General features: G+C 44.7%; 1 protein-coding gene and 1 pseudogene across 1 annotated transcript in view; one reads left to right on the forward strand and one right to left on the reverse strand.

Annotated features, from left to right (window-relative positions):
* Nucleotides 1–6,160: 6,160 nt before the first annotated feature.
* LOC118544324 (large ribosomal subunit protein eL43 pseudogene) lies at nucleotides 6,161–6,591 on the reverse strand (annotated as a pseudogene).
* A 2,958-nt stretch (nucleotides 6,592–9,549) lies between these two features.
* The window catches only part of NCOA3 (nuclear receptor coactivator 3), a 138,357-nt gene continuing 135,542 nt past the window's right edge, over nucleotides 9,550–12,364 (forward strand). Inside the window, exon 1 of the mRNA XM_078057472.1 lies at nucleotides 9,550–9,697. The gene's annotated coding sequence lies outside the window, so the exon portion shown is untranslated. The remainder of the gene's footprint in view (nucleotides 9,698–12,364) is intronic.

The raw sequence follows: 12,364 nt of genomic DNA on the forward strand, positions 1-12,364 counted from the left end.
ATGTTGGGTGTAGAGATTACTTAAAAATAAAATATTAAAATATTAAATAAAATATTAAAAATAATTTAAAAAGAAAAAAAAGGAGATGGTGATAGTGGTAATCCTTGGAAAGAGGACGATTGGTGAACAGGAGTAGGGAGAAGCTTTCTTTTTACTCTATACCACTTTATACCTTCTGATTTTCTACCATTATTTATTTATTTATTTATTTATTTATTTATTTTTTAAAGATTTTATTTATTTATTCGACAGAGAGAGAGACAGAGAGAGAGCACAAGTAGGCAGAGTGACAGGCAGATGGAGAGGGAGAAACAGGCTCTCCGCCGAGCAGGGAGCCGGATGTGGGGCTCGATCCCAAGACCCCAGGATCATGACCCGAGCCGAAAGCAGCTGCTTAACGGACTGAGCCACCCAGGCGCCCCTACCATTATTTAAAAATGTTTTCTTTTCATATCTCTGAAAATGTGAAAATTACTAATTTCACAATTGCATTAACCACAACGGATGCTTAAAAAAGAGCTTTATTGAGATATGATTCACATGCCATAAAATTCACCCTTTTAAAGAGTATGCCGCAGTGTTTTTTTTTTTTTAGCATATCCATAGTGTCACGCCATCATTACCGCTATTTAATTTCAGAATATTTCATCCCCCCCAGAAAGAAATGCTGCACCCCTCCTTCGCCACCATCTCCCATGCCCCCATTCTCCAGTCCCTAGCAACCACTAACCTACTTTTTGTTTCTTTAGATCTGCCAGTTCTGTACATTTCATATAAATGGAATCGTGTGATATATGTCTGGCTTCTTTCACTTAGCATGATGTTTTCAAGGTTCACCCATGTTATAGGATGAATCAGTACTTCACTCCTTTTTGTTGCCTGATGACAGTCCGTTGAGCGGGTATTTTTGTTGAACCATTTTTGTTGAACCATTCATCAGTTGATGGTCATTGGGGTTGTTTCCATTTTTTGACTATTATGAATAAATGCTACGAACATTTCTGTACAGGTTTTGGAGTGGACTTATGTTTTTGGTTTTTTTTTAAAGATTTTATTTATTTATTTGAAGAGAGAGACAGCGAGAGAGGGAACACAAGCAGGGGGAGTGGGAGGAGAAGAAGCAGGCTTCCCGCTGAGCAGAGAGCCCGATGTGGGGCTCGATCCCAGGCCCCTGGGATCATGACCTGAGCCAAAGGCAGATGCTTAACGACTGAGCCACCCAGGCGCCCTGTTTTATTTTTATTTATTATTATTTTTAAAGATTTATTTATCTTAGAAAGAGAGAGAGCGAGAGCATAAGCGGGAGGGGCAGAGGGAGAGGGAGAGGGAGAGAGAATCTCAAGCAGATTCTGCGCTGAGCCGGGACCCCGATGTGGGGCTCGATCTCATGACCCTGAGATCATGACCTGAGCTGAAACCAAGAGTCAGATGCTTAACTGACTGAGCCATCCAGACGCCCACGTGGACTTACGTATTAAATTCTTTTGGGAATATACCTAGGAGTGGAATTGCTGGATCATAGGGCAACTCTATGTTTCACATTTTGATGAACTGCCAAACTGTTATCCAAAGTGGCTGCACCATTTATAGTCCTGCCAGCAGTGTATGGAAGTTCCAATTTCACCTCAAACTTGCTGATGCTTTTGTTTTTTTTTTTTTACCTTTAGCGCTCCCACAATGGGTACTTTTTAAGCATTTGGTAGCAAACTAATTTTTCCCAAAGCAAACACATTTAATAAGTCTCAGAAAGAAAAAAAAAAAAAGCAAAAAGTGAGCTGGGCTTAAGATTCTTCCACCTGTGCGGAGTCATTTGCCGGTAGTGGGGGCGGGCAAGCCTACTGTAGCCAGTCCAGGTGCCAATTTCAACTGGTTCATGCGACACCTCTGGAACAAAAATCACAGGTCACCAACCCCTGATCCAGGTTTAAAGCAAGAAGTGTGAACCAGGTTACTCCGGGTCGGAAAGCTCAGGCTGCTCTTTACTCACCAAAAATTTGCCTTAAATGTGATTCTTCACAGAGGTGTTTTCCCCTTTTAAGCAAAACAACAAATAAAGCGTTTGTTGGTCTTAAGTCTCTTCTGCCTGTCTGTCTGACTCCCCCTCAGCTGTGTGTCCCAGCCAGGAGTGGAGAGGTTCAGAGTACACATAGCCTCGGGGTGGAGCCTGGTCCCGGGCCAGCTCATTTTCAGATTGCATATTTCAAAACAGAGTTTTAGGCAGATGCAGGGCTTAGATATCCACCCAAGCAGTCTATTTTCACTTGCAGGGCAATTTCAGACTGTAGTAAGTATAAGGAGGCAAAATGGGCGGGGTGGGGGGGGAGGAGGAAATTGTTACTAACCTTTGGGTATTAATTCCTGCAAGCCCCGAGTTTGGAACTGCCATACGCTATCATTATTAACATTTATTGAAGGTGTACTTTGTGCTCGATACTGTTTTTAGGGTTTTCACTGTATTGTTTTATTTAATCCTTATATGAAATAGGGGTTATTTTATTTCCCATTTTAGGAAATGGAGGCACAGAAAGTTCAAGCAACCAGTCATTATCACACAGGTTTATAAGTAGCAGAACCAGCCGAGCAAGTCAGGCAGTGGGTGCCAAAGCCCACACTCTTAACCACTAGGCTATATTGTCACACAATAAAAGAAGGAAGAATGCAGGGGACCGTGATGGGGGCAGGGACAAAAGCAGAAGCTCTGGGCTACACCAAACAACTGAGAAACATTCACTCATCCCCTCAAAGTGCATGGTTGAAATAGTAAATGCTTGGATTCCCAGATCCCCTTGCAGCCAGGGGTCCCCATGGGGCCCATATCTCCAGTATAATGAGATGTAAGAGGACATTTGCTGTGGGGGCAGGGGGCAGTGAGGGGGAGCCAGAAACTTTTGGGAAAGAGTTTTAGTCTGAAAGAAAAGTGGAGAGATACGGCATCTCTCTTGACACCTAATCACTTTTCTGCTTCCTGAATTTGAACTGGCATGTGAATTGATGTGATTCTTCAGCTGTGGCAGCCATCTTGTGTCCACGAAGCAATAAACTAAGGACAGAAAGCCAATATGCTGAAGATGGTGCAACAGAAGGATTGTAACATCCTGGCTCTTTTTTTTTTTGTAAGGATTTTATTCATTTATTTGAGAGAGAGAGCGAGAGAGGGAGAGAGCACGAGCGAGCATGAGCAGGGGAGGGGCAGAAGTAGAGAGAGAAGTAGACTCCTCGCTGAGCACGGAGCCCCATGTGGGGCTCATCCCAAGACTCTGAGATCATGACCCGAGCTGAAGGCAGACGCTCAACAGACTGAGCCATGCAGGTGCCCTCTCATCCTGGTTCTTGATGAACACACTCTGGAACTGTCTACCTCTAGACATATTATATGAGGCAATTAAATGTTTTTATTGTTTATGCATCTATGGAGAGGCAATAAAGCATAATAGTTAAGATCTTGAGCTTGTGAGCCTGGCTTTATATCTTCCTGACTCCAGCACTTAGGAGCTTATACCCTTGGGCAAGTTACTAATTTGTTCAATGCCTCCATTTATTCATGTGTAAAATGGAGATACTAAAAGACCCACTGCTTAGGGTTAGCACAAGGATTAAATGAATTAATATATGCAATGGACTTTGACTTGTGTCTGGTAAGTCTAAGGTTTCTATGAGTGCTGGCTAGGATTATCTTTTTTTCTGCCAGAAGTTTCTTCCCCCAAACTTTTTTATTTTGGAAAATTTCAAGTCTACAGAAAAATTTCACTAATACAATAAACACCTGCATACCCTGAATGTAGATTTACTAATTTTTTTTAAATATATTTTTTAAAGATTTTATTTATTTATCTGAGAAAGAGAGCACGTGAGAGAGCACAATCGGGGGGGGGGGCAGAAAGAGAGGGAGAAGCAGATTCCCCGCTAAGCAGGGAGCCATATACTGGGCTCCACAAGGGACTCCACACGACGCAGGGCTGGATCCCAGGACCCTGCGATCATGACCTGAGTAGAAGGTAGATGCTTAACTGACTGAGCCACCCAGGCGCCCCTAAATCTACTAACTGGTAAAATTTTGCCACATTTGCTCACATGCACTTTCTCTCTCCGTGTGTGTGTGTGTGTGTGTATTTTTCCCCCCTTGAATTATTTGAGAGTAAATTGTAGGTAGGCTAGTTAGTATGATTACTGGTCTAGTAGCCTGTTACTTGCATATCCAACATGTGACACAAGCTAGACCAATTGAACGAATTCCTTTTTTTTTTTTTTAAGATTTTTAAGTAATCTCTTCACCCAAGGTGGGGCTCAAACTCACAACCCCGAGTACAAGAGTCACATGCTCCACCAACTGAGCCAGCCAGGCACCCCTGGACAAATTCCTCTTTTGAATTTGAATCTTGGAATAGGGTGATGAGAATATAGAAAAAAAAAAAGACTGATCTCTAGATTTACTGCTGATTCCAGAAAAGATATTCAGGATCTTCTTTTCCCCTGGTTTCTGACATTTCTGGCCTGATCCTCTAGTCTTCCCTTTGATTCTGTGAGTTCCTGCCTATCATTTCACTCCGTCCCAGAGTCTATTGTTGTTGCTTGCAGCCCGAGAGCCCTGACCAGCACAGCTGCCCTTGAGGAAATGAGCACCCATCCTGGGAGCATGGAAGCAGTGACTCTGTGAAATCTGAAAGGTTGTAGGAAGAATCTCTTCATTTTTGGAGGGCTTTAGCCAGGTGACCTTCTCATCTCATCCTCACAGTGTTTATGCTTCTTTGTCCCTAGGCCAAGCCAATTTTATAGGGGTAGTTTGAGGATTTGAGACTACTCTTCCTGCCTACTGAAGGTTCTTGCCACAGGTCGGCAAAAGTCCACATATGCAGAGTGTTTCGATTATCAATTGCTGAGTAACAAATCACTGCAAAATACAGTGGTTTAAAGCCCAACCATTTCATTATCTCTCATGACATTGTAGGTTGATTTGGCTCAGTGGGTGGTTCTTCTGTTGTAGATCTTGTTGGTGGGAGCTGTCTTCCCTGAGCCCCCAGGGACTGGAATGTGCAAAAAGGCTGACTCATATGGCTGGCAGTTACTACTAGCTGGGATCTTAGCTGGGGCTGTCGATTGGACTGCCTCACTTTTTTTCCATGTGGCCTCTCCATGTGGCTTGGGGTTCCGATAACATGGTGATTCTAGGAGGAAGGAAGCGGAAGCTGCCAATCATCATAAGGTTCGACCTGAAAGTCCTACCATATAACGTCCACCGTTTCCATTCATCCAACAGTCCTAGAGCCACCCCAATTCAAGGAAGAGGAAATAAAGTCTACCTCTTGATGGAGGAGTAGATTGTGCAAACAGGAAGGAATGATAGCAGGCATCTTCACAAACTCTTTACTAGAGCGTGTCACTCATGTGGCTTAGATTTTAAGTCTAGAAGAGTGTTTCCCAGATGTCGCTCAGTACGGGATTAGGAACAGGTGCCATCAAAACCCTGCCAAAGTCAGCGCAGAAGTTGCTTCCTCCTGGAAGCCTTTTCCGATACCCCTTGAGTTAAAAGCTCTATTCTTGGGTTCTCAAACAACTTGTACATATTTAAAAAATTTTTTTGTTTTTAATTTTTTTTAAATTCTCTATTGAAATTCAATGTAGTTAACATATTCTGTATGATTAGTTTTGGTGGTAGAATTCAGTGATTCATCAGTTGCATATAACACCCAGTGTTCACCTGTTAATGCCCTCCTTAATGCCCATCCCCCAGTTACCCCATCCCCCTCATCCACCTCCCCTCCAGCCACCCTCAGTTTGTTTCTTAAAGGTCAGCATCTCTTATGGTCTGCCTCCCTATTTTTGAACATACTTTTTGTTTTTTAAAAGATTTTATTTATTTGACATACAGAGACACAGCAAGAGAGGGAACACAAGCAGGGGGAGTGGGAGAGGGAGAAGCAGGCTTCCCGCTGAGCAAGGAGCCCGATGCGGGGCTTGATCCCAGGACCCTGGGATCATGACCTGAGCCGAAGGCAGATGCTTAACGACTGAGCCACCCAGGCGCCCCTGAACATATATTTTTTTAATTGTTAATATCAGTCCCACTTTGTGTGAATATATGTATTTTTATATATGTACATATTTTGGTTGCATAAATTAACCCATTTATTATAGGCTAGCAATGTCTCAAATGGTGGAGCTTCTACTGGTCTCTTGAGTCCTTCAGACTTCCGATGGCCGCCTTTACCTTGATGGCAGAAGCAGTGCTATAGGTCCGGGGAGCACCAGCGACGGTTTTCAGGCAGGAACCACAACGCCAGATCCCCACAGCTTCTCTTTTCATCTTGGTTTTGCCACAGAAGGAGCAAGTGTACTTTCATGCTGGCTCATTTCAATCTTCTTCACCATTTTCCTGTGGGAGGCACCATAACGGTCCCGTATTTACATACAACTCCGACCTTCTTGCTGTGTTTAGTCATTTCGCCACAAACTAGGTCTGAGACCAGAGAGCTGAACATACGTATATGTTAATAGAATTGATAGATTGATTTCCTTTTTACCTTCTTTCCTTTCTTCTTTTCCCCCTTTCTTTCACAAATACTTATTTTTTATTTTTATTTTTTAAGATTTATTTATTTATTTGAGAGAGAGAGAGTGTGAGCACACTTGAGAGTGTGGGATGGCCAGAGGGAGAGGGAGAGAAAATCTCCAGCAGACTCCCCACTGAGCACGGAGCCAGCTCGGGGCTGGATCCCAGGACCCTGAGGTCATGACCCGAGCCAAAACCAAGAGAGGCTTAATTGAATGAGCCACCCAGGCGCCCTCTTTCACAAATATTTATTTATTTATTTATTTATTTATTTTCTTTCACAAATATTTAAATACCTACTGTAGGCCAGACACTAATCTAGGTGCTAGAGACACTGCAGTGAACTGAACAAACTTCCTGCCCTCTTGGAACTTAGGGTTTGGAAGACCCACCCCAATGACAGTAAGGAGCAGAGATCTGAATGACAATAGGGAGCAAGCCAGGAGGAATGAAAATTCCAGACAGCAAAGGGAACAGCAAGTGAAAGGCCCTGAGGCATGCTTGGAAAGTTCAGGAAACATCAGGAATGCTAGTATCTGGCATGGGGTAAGAAATGAGAAAAAATACACTAACCTGAGATCAGAGAGGGAAGCAGAGACCAAGTCAGTTAGGGTCTGGGTTTTATCCCAAATGCAATAGGATGTCACTGGAACATGTTCAGGTGACATAATTTAGTATATGATTTTTTAAAGATCCCCCTGGCTACTGTGTGGGGAGTGGTTTATGGGATCACTAAAGGGAGAAGCAAGGAGAGTGGCAGGACGGCTGCAATTGTTCAAGAGAAAGTTCATGCGGGTCTTAGCATTCATCTCTGGGTTCTCAACATCTAACATAGTATTTATTGTCTGTTGTCTGATGAGGGATTGGACCCAAGTGACATACAGTCTGAGCGAGTACTACTGCTAAACTATGTAGTGGGTACTGAGAATACATCAGAGAATGAAAGAGATAGAAGTCCTACCTTCACAGAATTTTCAATCTAGTGAGGAAAAGAGGTATTAAATGCCATAAGTAAACAAAAATATATGGTGTTTCCAATGATAAAAAGTGCTATGAAGAGAAATGAAACAGGGAAGAGGGATAGAGAAAGCTGGGACTGCAGTGGTCAGGAATTTAAAATAGAGAAATCAGGGCACCTGGGTTTCTCAGTCGGTTGGGCATCTGACTCTTGGTTGAGGCTCAGGTCATGATCTCATGGGTCCTGGGATCAAGCCCCGTGTGGGGCTCAGCGCTTGGTGGGAAGTCTGCTTGAAGATTCTCTCCTCTGCCACTTCCCCTGTGCTCGTGTGTATCCCTGCTCTTTGTCTTGCTTTCCCAAATAAATAAATAAATCTTTATAAAATAGGGGCGCCTGGGTGGCTCAGTTGTTAAGCGTCTGCCTTTGGCTCAGGTCATGATCCCAGGGTCCTGGGATCGAGCCCCGCATTGGGATCCCTGCTCGGTGGGAAGCCTGCTTCTCCCTCTCCCTGCTTGGTTCCCTCTCTTGCTGTCTCTCTCTCTGTCAAACAAATAAATAAAATCTTTAAAAAGAAATCTTAAAAAATAGAGAAATCAGGGAAGGCCTCACTGAAGACGTGACATTTGGACAATGACCATGGGGGAGATGAGGGAGGGAGTGATTTCAACTTTAGGGGCACCTGGGTGGCTCAGTCAGTTAAGGCTAAGCGTCCAACTCTTGATCTCAGCTCAGGTCTTGAACAGGGTGGTGAGTTTAAAAAAAAAAAAAAAAAAGTAAACTTTCCGGGGGAAAAAGTGAACTAGGTAGAAGTAGCAAATGCAAGGTCTCTGAGGCCAGTGTGTGCTAGGCATGTTGAAGGGGCCCCAAGGAGTCCAGTGGACCTGGAATATAGCAGTGAGTTGGACAAGAACTGAGAGATGACTGAGAGGGGAAAGACAGGTTGTGTGGGGCTTTACAGGTTACTGCAAAGAATTTGGATGACAGACATAAAGTGACTTGGTTTCTACCAGGATCTCTCTGACTGCTATGTTGAGAAGGGACTCCAGGTTGAAAGGCTGGAAGGGAAGGAAGCAGGGAGAACAGTGAGGAAGCTACTGCCACAGTCCCGGTGGGAAACGGTTGTGGTGTAGCATAAAGCGGTGATTTTGTTTCTAGTCACACTCAACACACTTAATACTCATTCAACAGTATTATCTAATATATAGTCCATATTAAAATTTCCCTCCCGAAGTGCTTTTTACATTAAGGAGAAAACCTTGATCCATTCGAGGCTCACCTAATGCGTTTAGTTCTCACCTCTTTCCCGCTTTGGTATTTTTAAGAGCTCAGGAAAGGTGTTTTGCAGCCTATGTCCCACATTCTGGATTTGTCTGATTGTTTCTCCATAGTTAGGTTCAGGGTAGCTGTTATTTGGGCAAGGATTCTACAGAGGAGGCATAATGCCATCCCCGTTGCATCATATCAGGAGACACATAATATCAGATCCATTATTGGTGACGCTAAGCGATAGTGTTGGTGATTAGATCTCCCGGTTAAGGTGGTGTCTGCCAGTTCTGTCCACTGCAAAGCAAGTTACTCCGTGGGATGATATTTAGGGACTGAATATATAGTGAATATACTGTTGCCAAACAACCTTTCGCCCAGTGGCTTTAGCATCTAATGAACAACCCGGTGGCTTCTGACCTTGTGCCTCAGGTTGCTCATCTGAACAATGAGGGTAACAGCGATCCCAAAATGATGCTTGTTTTGAGGATCAGTACTTGGCACACAATAAACACTCCGTAAATGTTAGATATTACTGGACGAAGGCAAGTGTGACAAGATTAAGGGCAGGGCCAGAGCAGCATTCTAGTCCTCCGGACCCTGCCGCAGCTCCCAGGCAGTGATCGAGGGAGAGCGGCCAGAGGGTCCACACCGCCACGCCCTCGAGCCGCGGGAGCTGGGCCGGGCGGGGGCACCTAGCGCCCAGGCCGCGCAAGGCCCCCTGGGACCGGTAGTGCTGGGCGTGGCCTCGGGACTACATATCCCGGAGGCCCCCGCGCCGCGGCTCCAGGCGCTGCCGCCTCAGCCCCTCCACAGCGACGGCGGCGGCCGCGGCGGCTGAGTCGGTGGTGGCGGCAGTGGTGGCGGCTGCGGGCTGAGCGGCGAGTTTCCGATTTAAAGCTGAGCTGCGAGGAAAATGGCGGCGGGCGGTGAGTGGAGATAAAGGAGGAGCGGCGGCGGGCGAGGGGGTGGAGTGCGAGGCGGAGGGAAAGAGGGCGAGTCCCGGGGCTGCCGCGAGCCGGCGGCTGCGGCTCCGCGGAGACACTGAGGGGCGCGCCGAGAGGGGGGCGCGCTGAGATAGTTTCGGGGTGTCGGGGCCGCGCTGCTTCTCCGCAGTCCGGGGCGGCCCGCGGCCGGAGGAAGGGGAGTCGAGGTGGGGCGGCAGCCGCCTTGGGGGTGCAAGGAGGTCCCCGCGCGGAGGGGTCACCCCGACGAGTTTGGGGGGACCGCGGGGGTCCGCTTTTCCTTCCTGTCCCTAAAGTTTTATCTTCTCCCAGCCCGTAGGGCTGCTTTAGAACGCTCCCCGCGTCCCCCTCCTCCCGCTGCCTCGGCTCCTTCGCAGTTATTCTCAAGAATTAGGGGGCGGGGGAAACCGCACAGACCCCACCGACCCCCGCGCCAGCCTCCCAGTCGCACTCAGAATCGGGCTGCATTTTGTTGCTGTGTTTCCTCCTTCACTTGGGCATTTTTAGTATTTTAACTCGAATTATCTGCGGAATTTCATTTTGGGCACGGGTAGGTTCTCCGCAGTTTTCTCAGTGAAAAGGCATTTTGCTACCTCTGGTGTGAAGGTTGGGAAATGGCAAGTGGGAAGTTGGCGGATCAAATTTGGGGTTTGGCTGTCTTTATTAGTACTATTTTTCCCGTCCCCATCTCTGATCTTACATACATTGATTCAATTTGTAATGATTTAAATTGTCTTGCACATGCTTTAAAAAAACAAACAACCCAAAACCAAAAAACCATGAGTCGTTGGAAGGCTTAGTTGCTTCTAGTTTGAGGGCACTTAGGGTGGAAAAGTTAACCAAAAGAGCAGTTGTGAGAGAGAGAAAGCATCGTTTCAGAATCTCACTAAGCAGGAGGAGTTCGGGATTCCTAAATGGAATGACATGAAAGGTATGAAATTCTCCCGAAGTCGAAACTTCTTTTTTCCCCTCCCGAATGTGAAGACTTCCTTTTTTGCAGTTTTTGAGCAGCGCTTCAAAGCCAACCTGTTTTTGTTATTAAGCCTGTACCGTAAAGAAACAGGAAGGCGAGTACCAGCTGTCTTGCTGCAGTGGGTTTAAATGGATTTGAATGAGATGAGTGAGTGGTAGTAGTATTGAGTGAGATTGCTGCATCTCCTTGATTTAAATGCCTGGCCTCGGATCCACCTAACTGGTCCCTGGCTGCAAGAAAGCTTCAGTATGTGTTGCAGCAGGTTGTATAGAGAATGATGGAAAAAACCAACCCCCCTCTCCCCAAAAAAGAAAACAACAACAAAAAACCCCCAAACATAGGTCTTGTGAATGCCGCATAAACTGTTAAGCGGAAATCTGGAAGTTCATGAAATGTTCTTGAAAAAAATTTAAATTATTGCTCTATTTAGAATAGGTTATACCAGATAAAATACCCAACTGGAAAGGTACACAAACATTGAAAAATGAGTCTCTCCTCTAAACCCTCCAATTTGGGCTCCTTGGAGGCAGTGACTATTACTGGTTTCTAGAGTATCTTTGGTCTTTGGAATAATTATTTTAAGATTTTTATTTGAAACATATCCTTGTTGGGTGCCAAAGCAGGAAAATAAAATGAACAGAAGAAAGGGAAAATGTGGTGGGAATATTGTTTTCTTTTCACTGTCTTGAACAAACGTTGATAGCTATTAAGAAAGGGCTTCTGAACTTACTGCTTATGTTGCCTTATGTACTAACACCTTTAAAGAAGTAACAATCTGTGGGGCTTTAGGATGAAGAATGCTGCCAGGGTTCATTGTTTGTATGTAAGATGAAGCCTCTGTTTGTAACATGTAAAATGATATTGAACACTATAGCTCCTGTCACTGGAGGTTGCTTCAGGTTCTGCATTTAAATGAGCAGTAATCTAGGTTGCCTGTGATCCTAAATTATAGTGGTATTTTCTGTATTGATAGAAGTGACTTAATTGTCCAATCAGTATTAAAAAAAAAAGGTATATGCCAGCTTCTAGCATATAGGACTACATTTTGGACATGAGGATTGTGGAATAAATGGGAAGCTGTAATGTTTCTAGAGGAGTTGTAGGAAATATTTTTACCGTAAAATATTCCTTACCTACAGAGGCTTTGAAAATGCAAAACAGCCTCAGCATAATTAACAGATTTTGTATTTTTGTAAGTTTTAGAATGGTGGTTTGAAATTTACCAACACTAACAATTCATTAAAAAAATTCAATGATACTAGAGTTTAGGCTATTAGGGATTATATTAAATCATTTCACTATATTTTGAAATTCAGTATACTGTGTACCCCCCCCCCCCAAGAGTTACTTCTTGGGGCACCTGGGTGGCTCAGTCGATTAAATGTCTGCTTTTGGCTCAGGTCATGATCCCAGGGTCCTGAGATCGAGCCCCGCATCAGGCTCCCTGCTCAGCGGGGAATCTGCTTCTCCCTCTTCCTCTGGCTGCCGCTCCCCCTGCTTGTGCTCTCTCCCTCTCTGTCAAATAAATAAACAAAATCTTTAAAAAATTAAAAAAAAGATTTCTTATATCAGGGATATATTCTTATCCCTATTTAAGAATTATTTCAATAAATCCTCCCCCCCCAACAAATAAATTAGAATTCATTCAGTAAGGAGTC

This window comes from Halichoerus grypus, chromosome 10 (assembly GCF_964656455.1).
Source record: "Halichoerus grypus chromosome 10, mHalGry1.hap1.1, whole genome shotgun sequence".
In the NCBI taxonomy this organism is placed as follows: Eukaryota; Metazoa; Chordata; class Mammalia; order Carnivora; family Phocidae; genus Halichoerus; species Halichoerus grypus.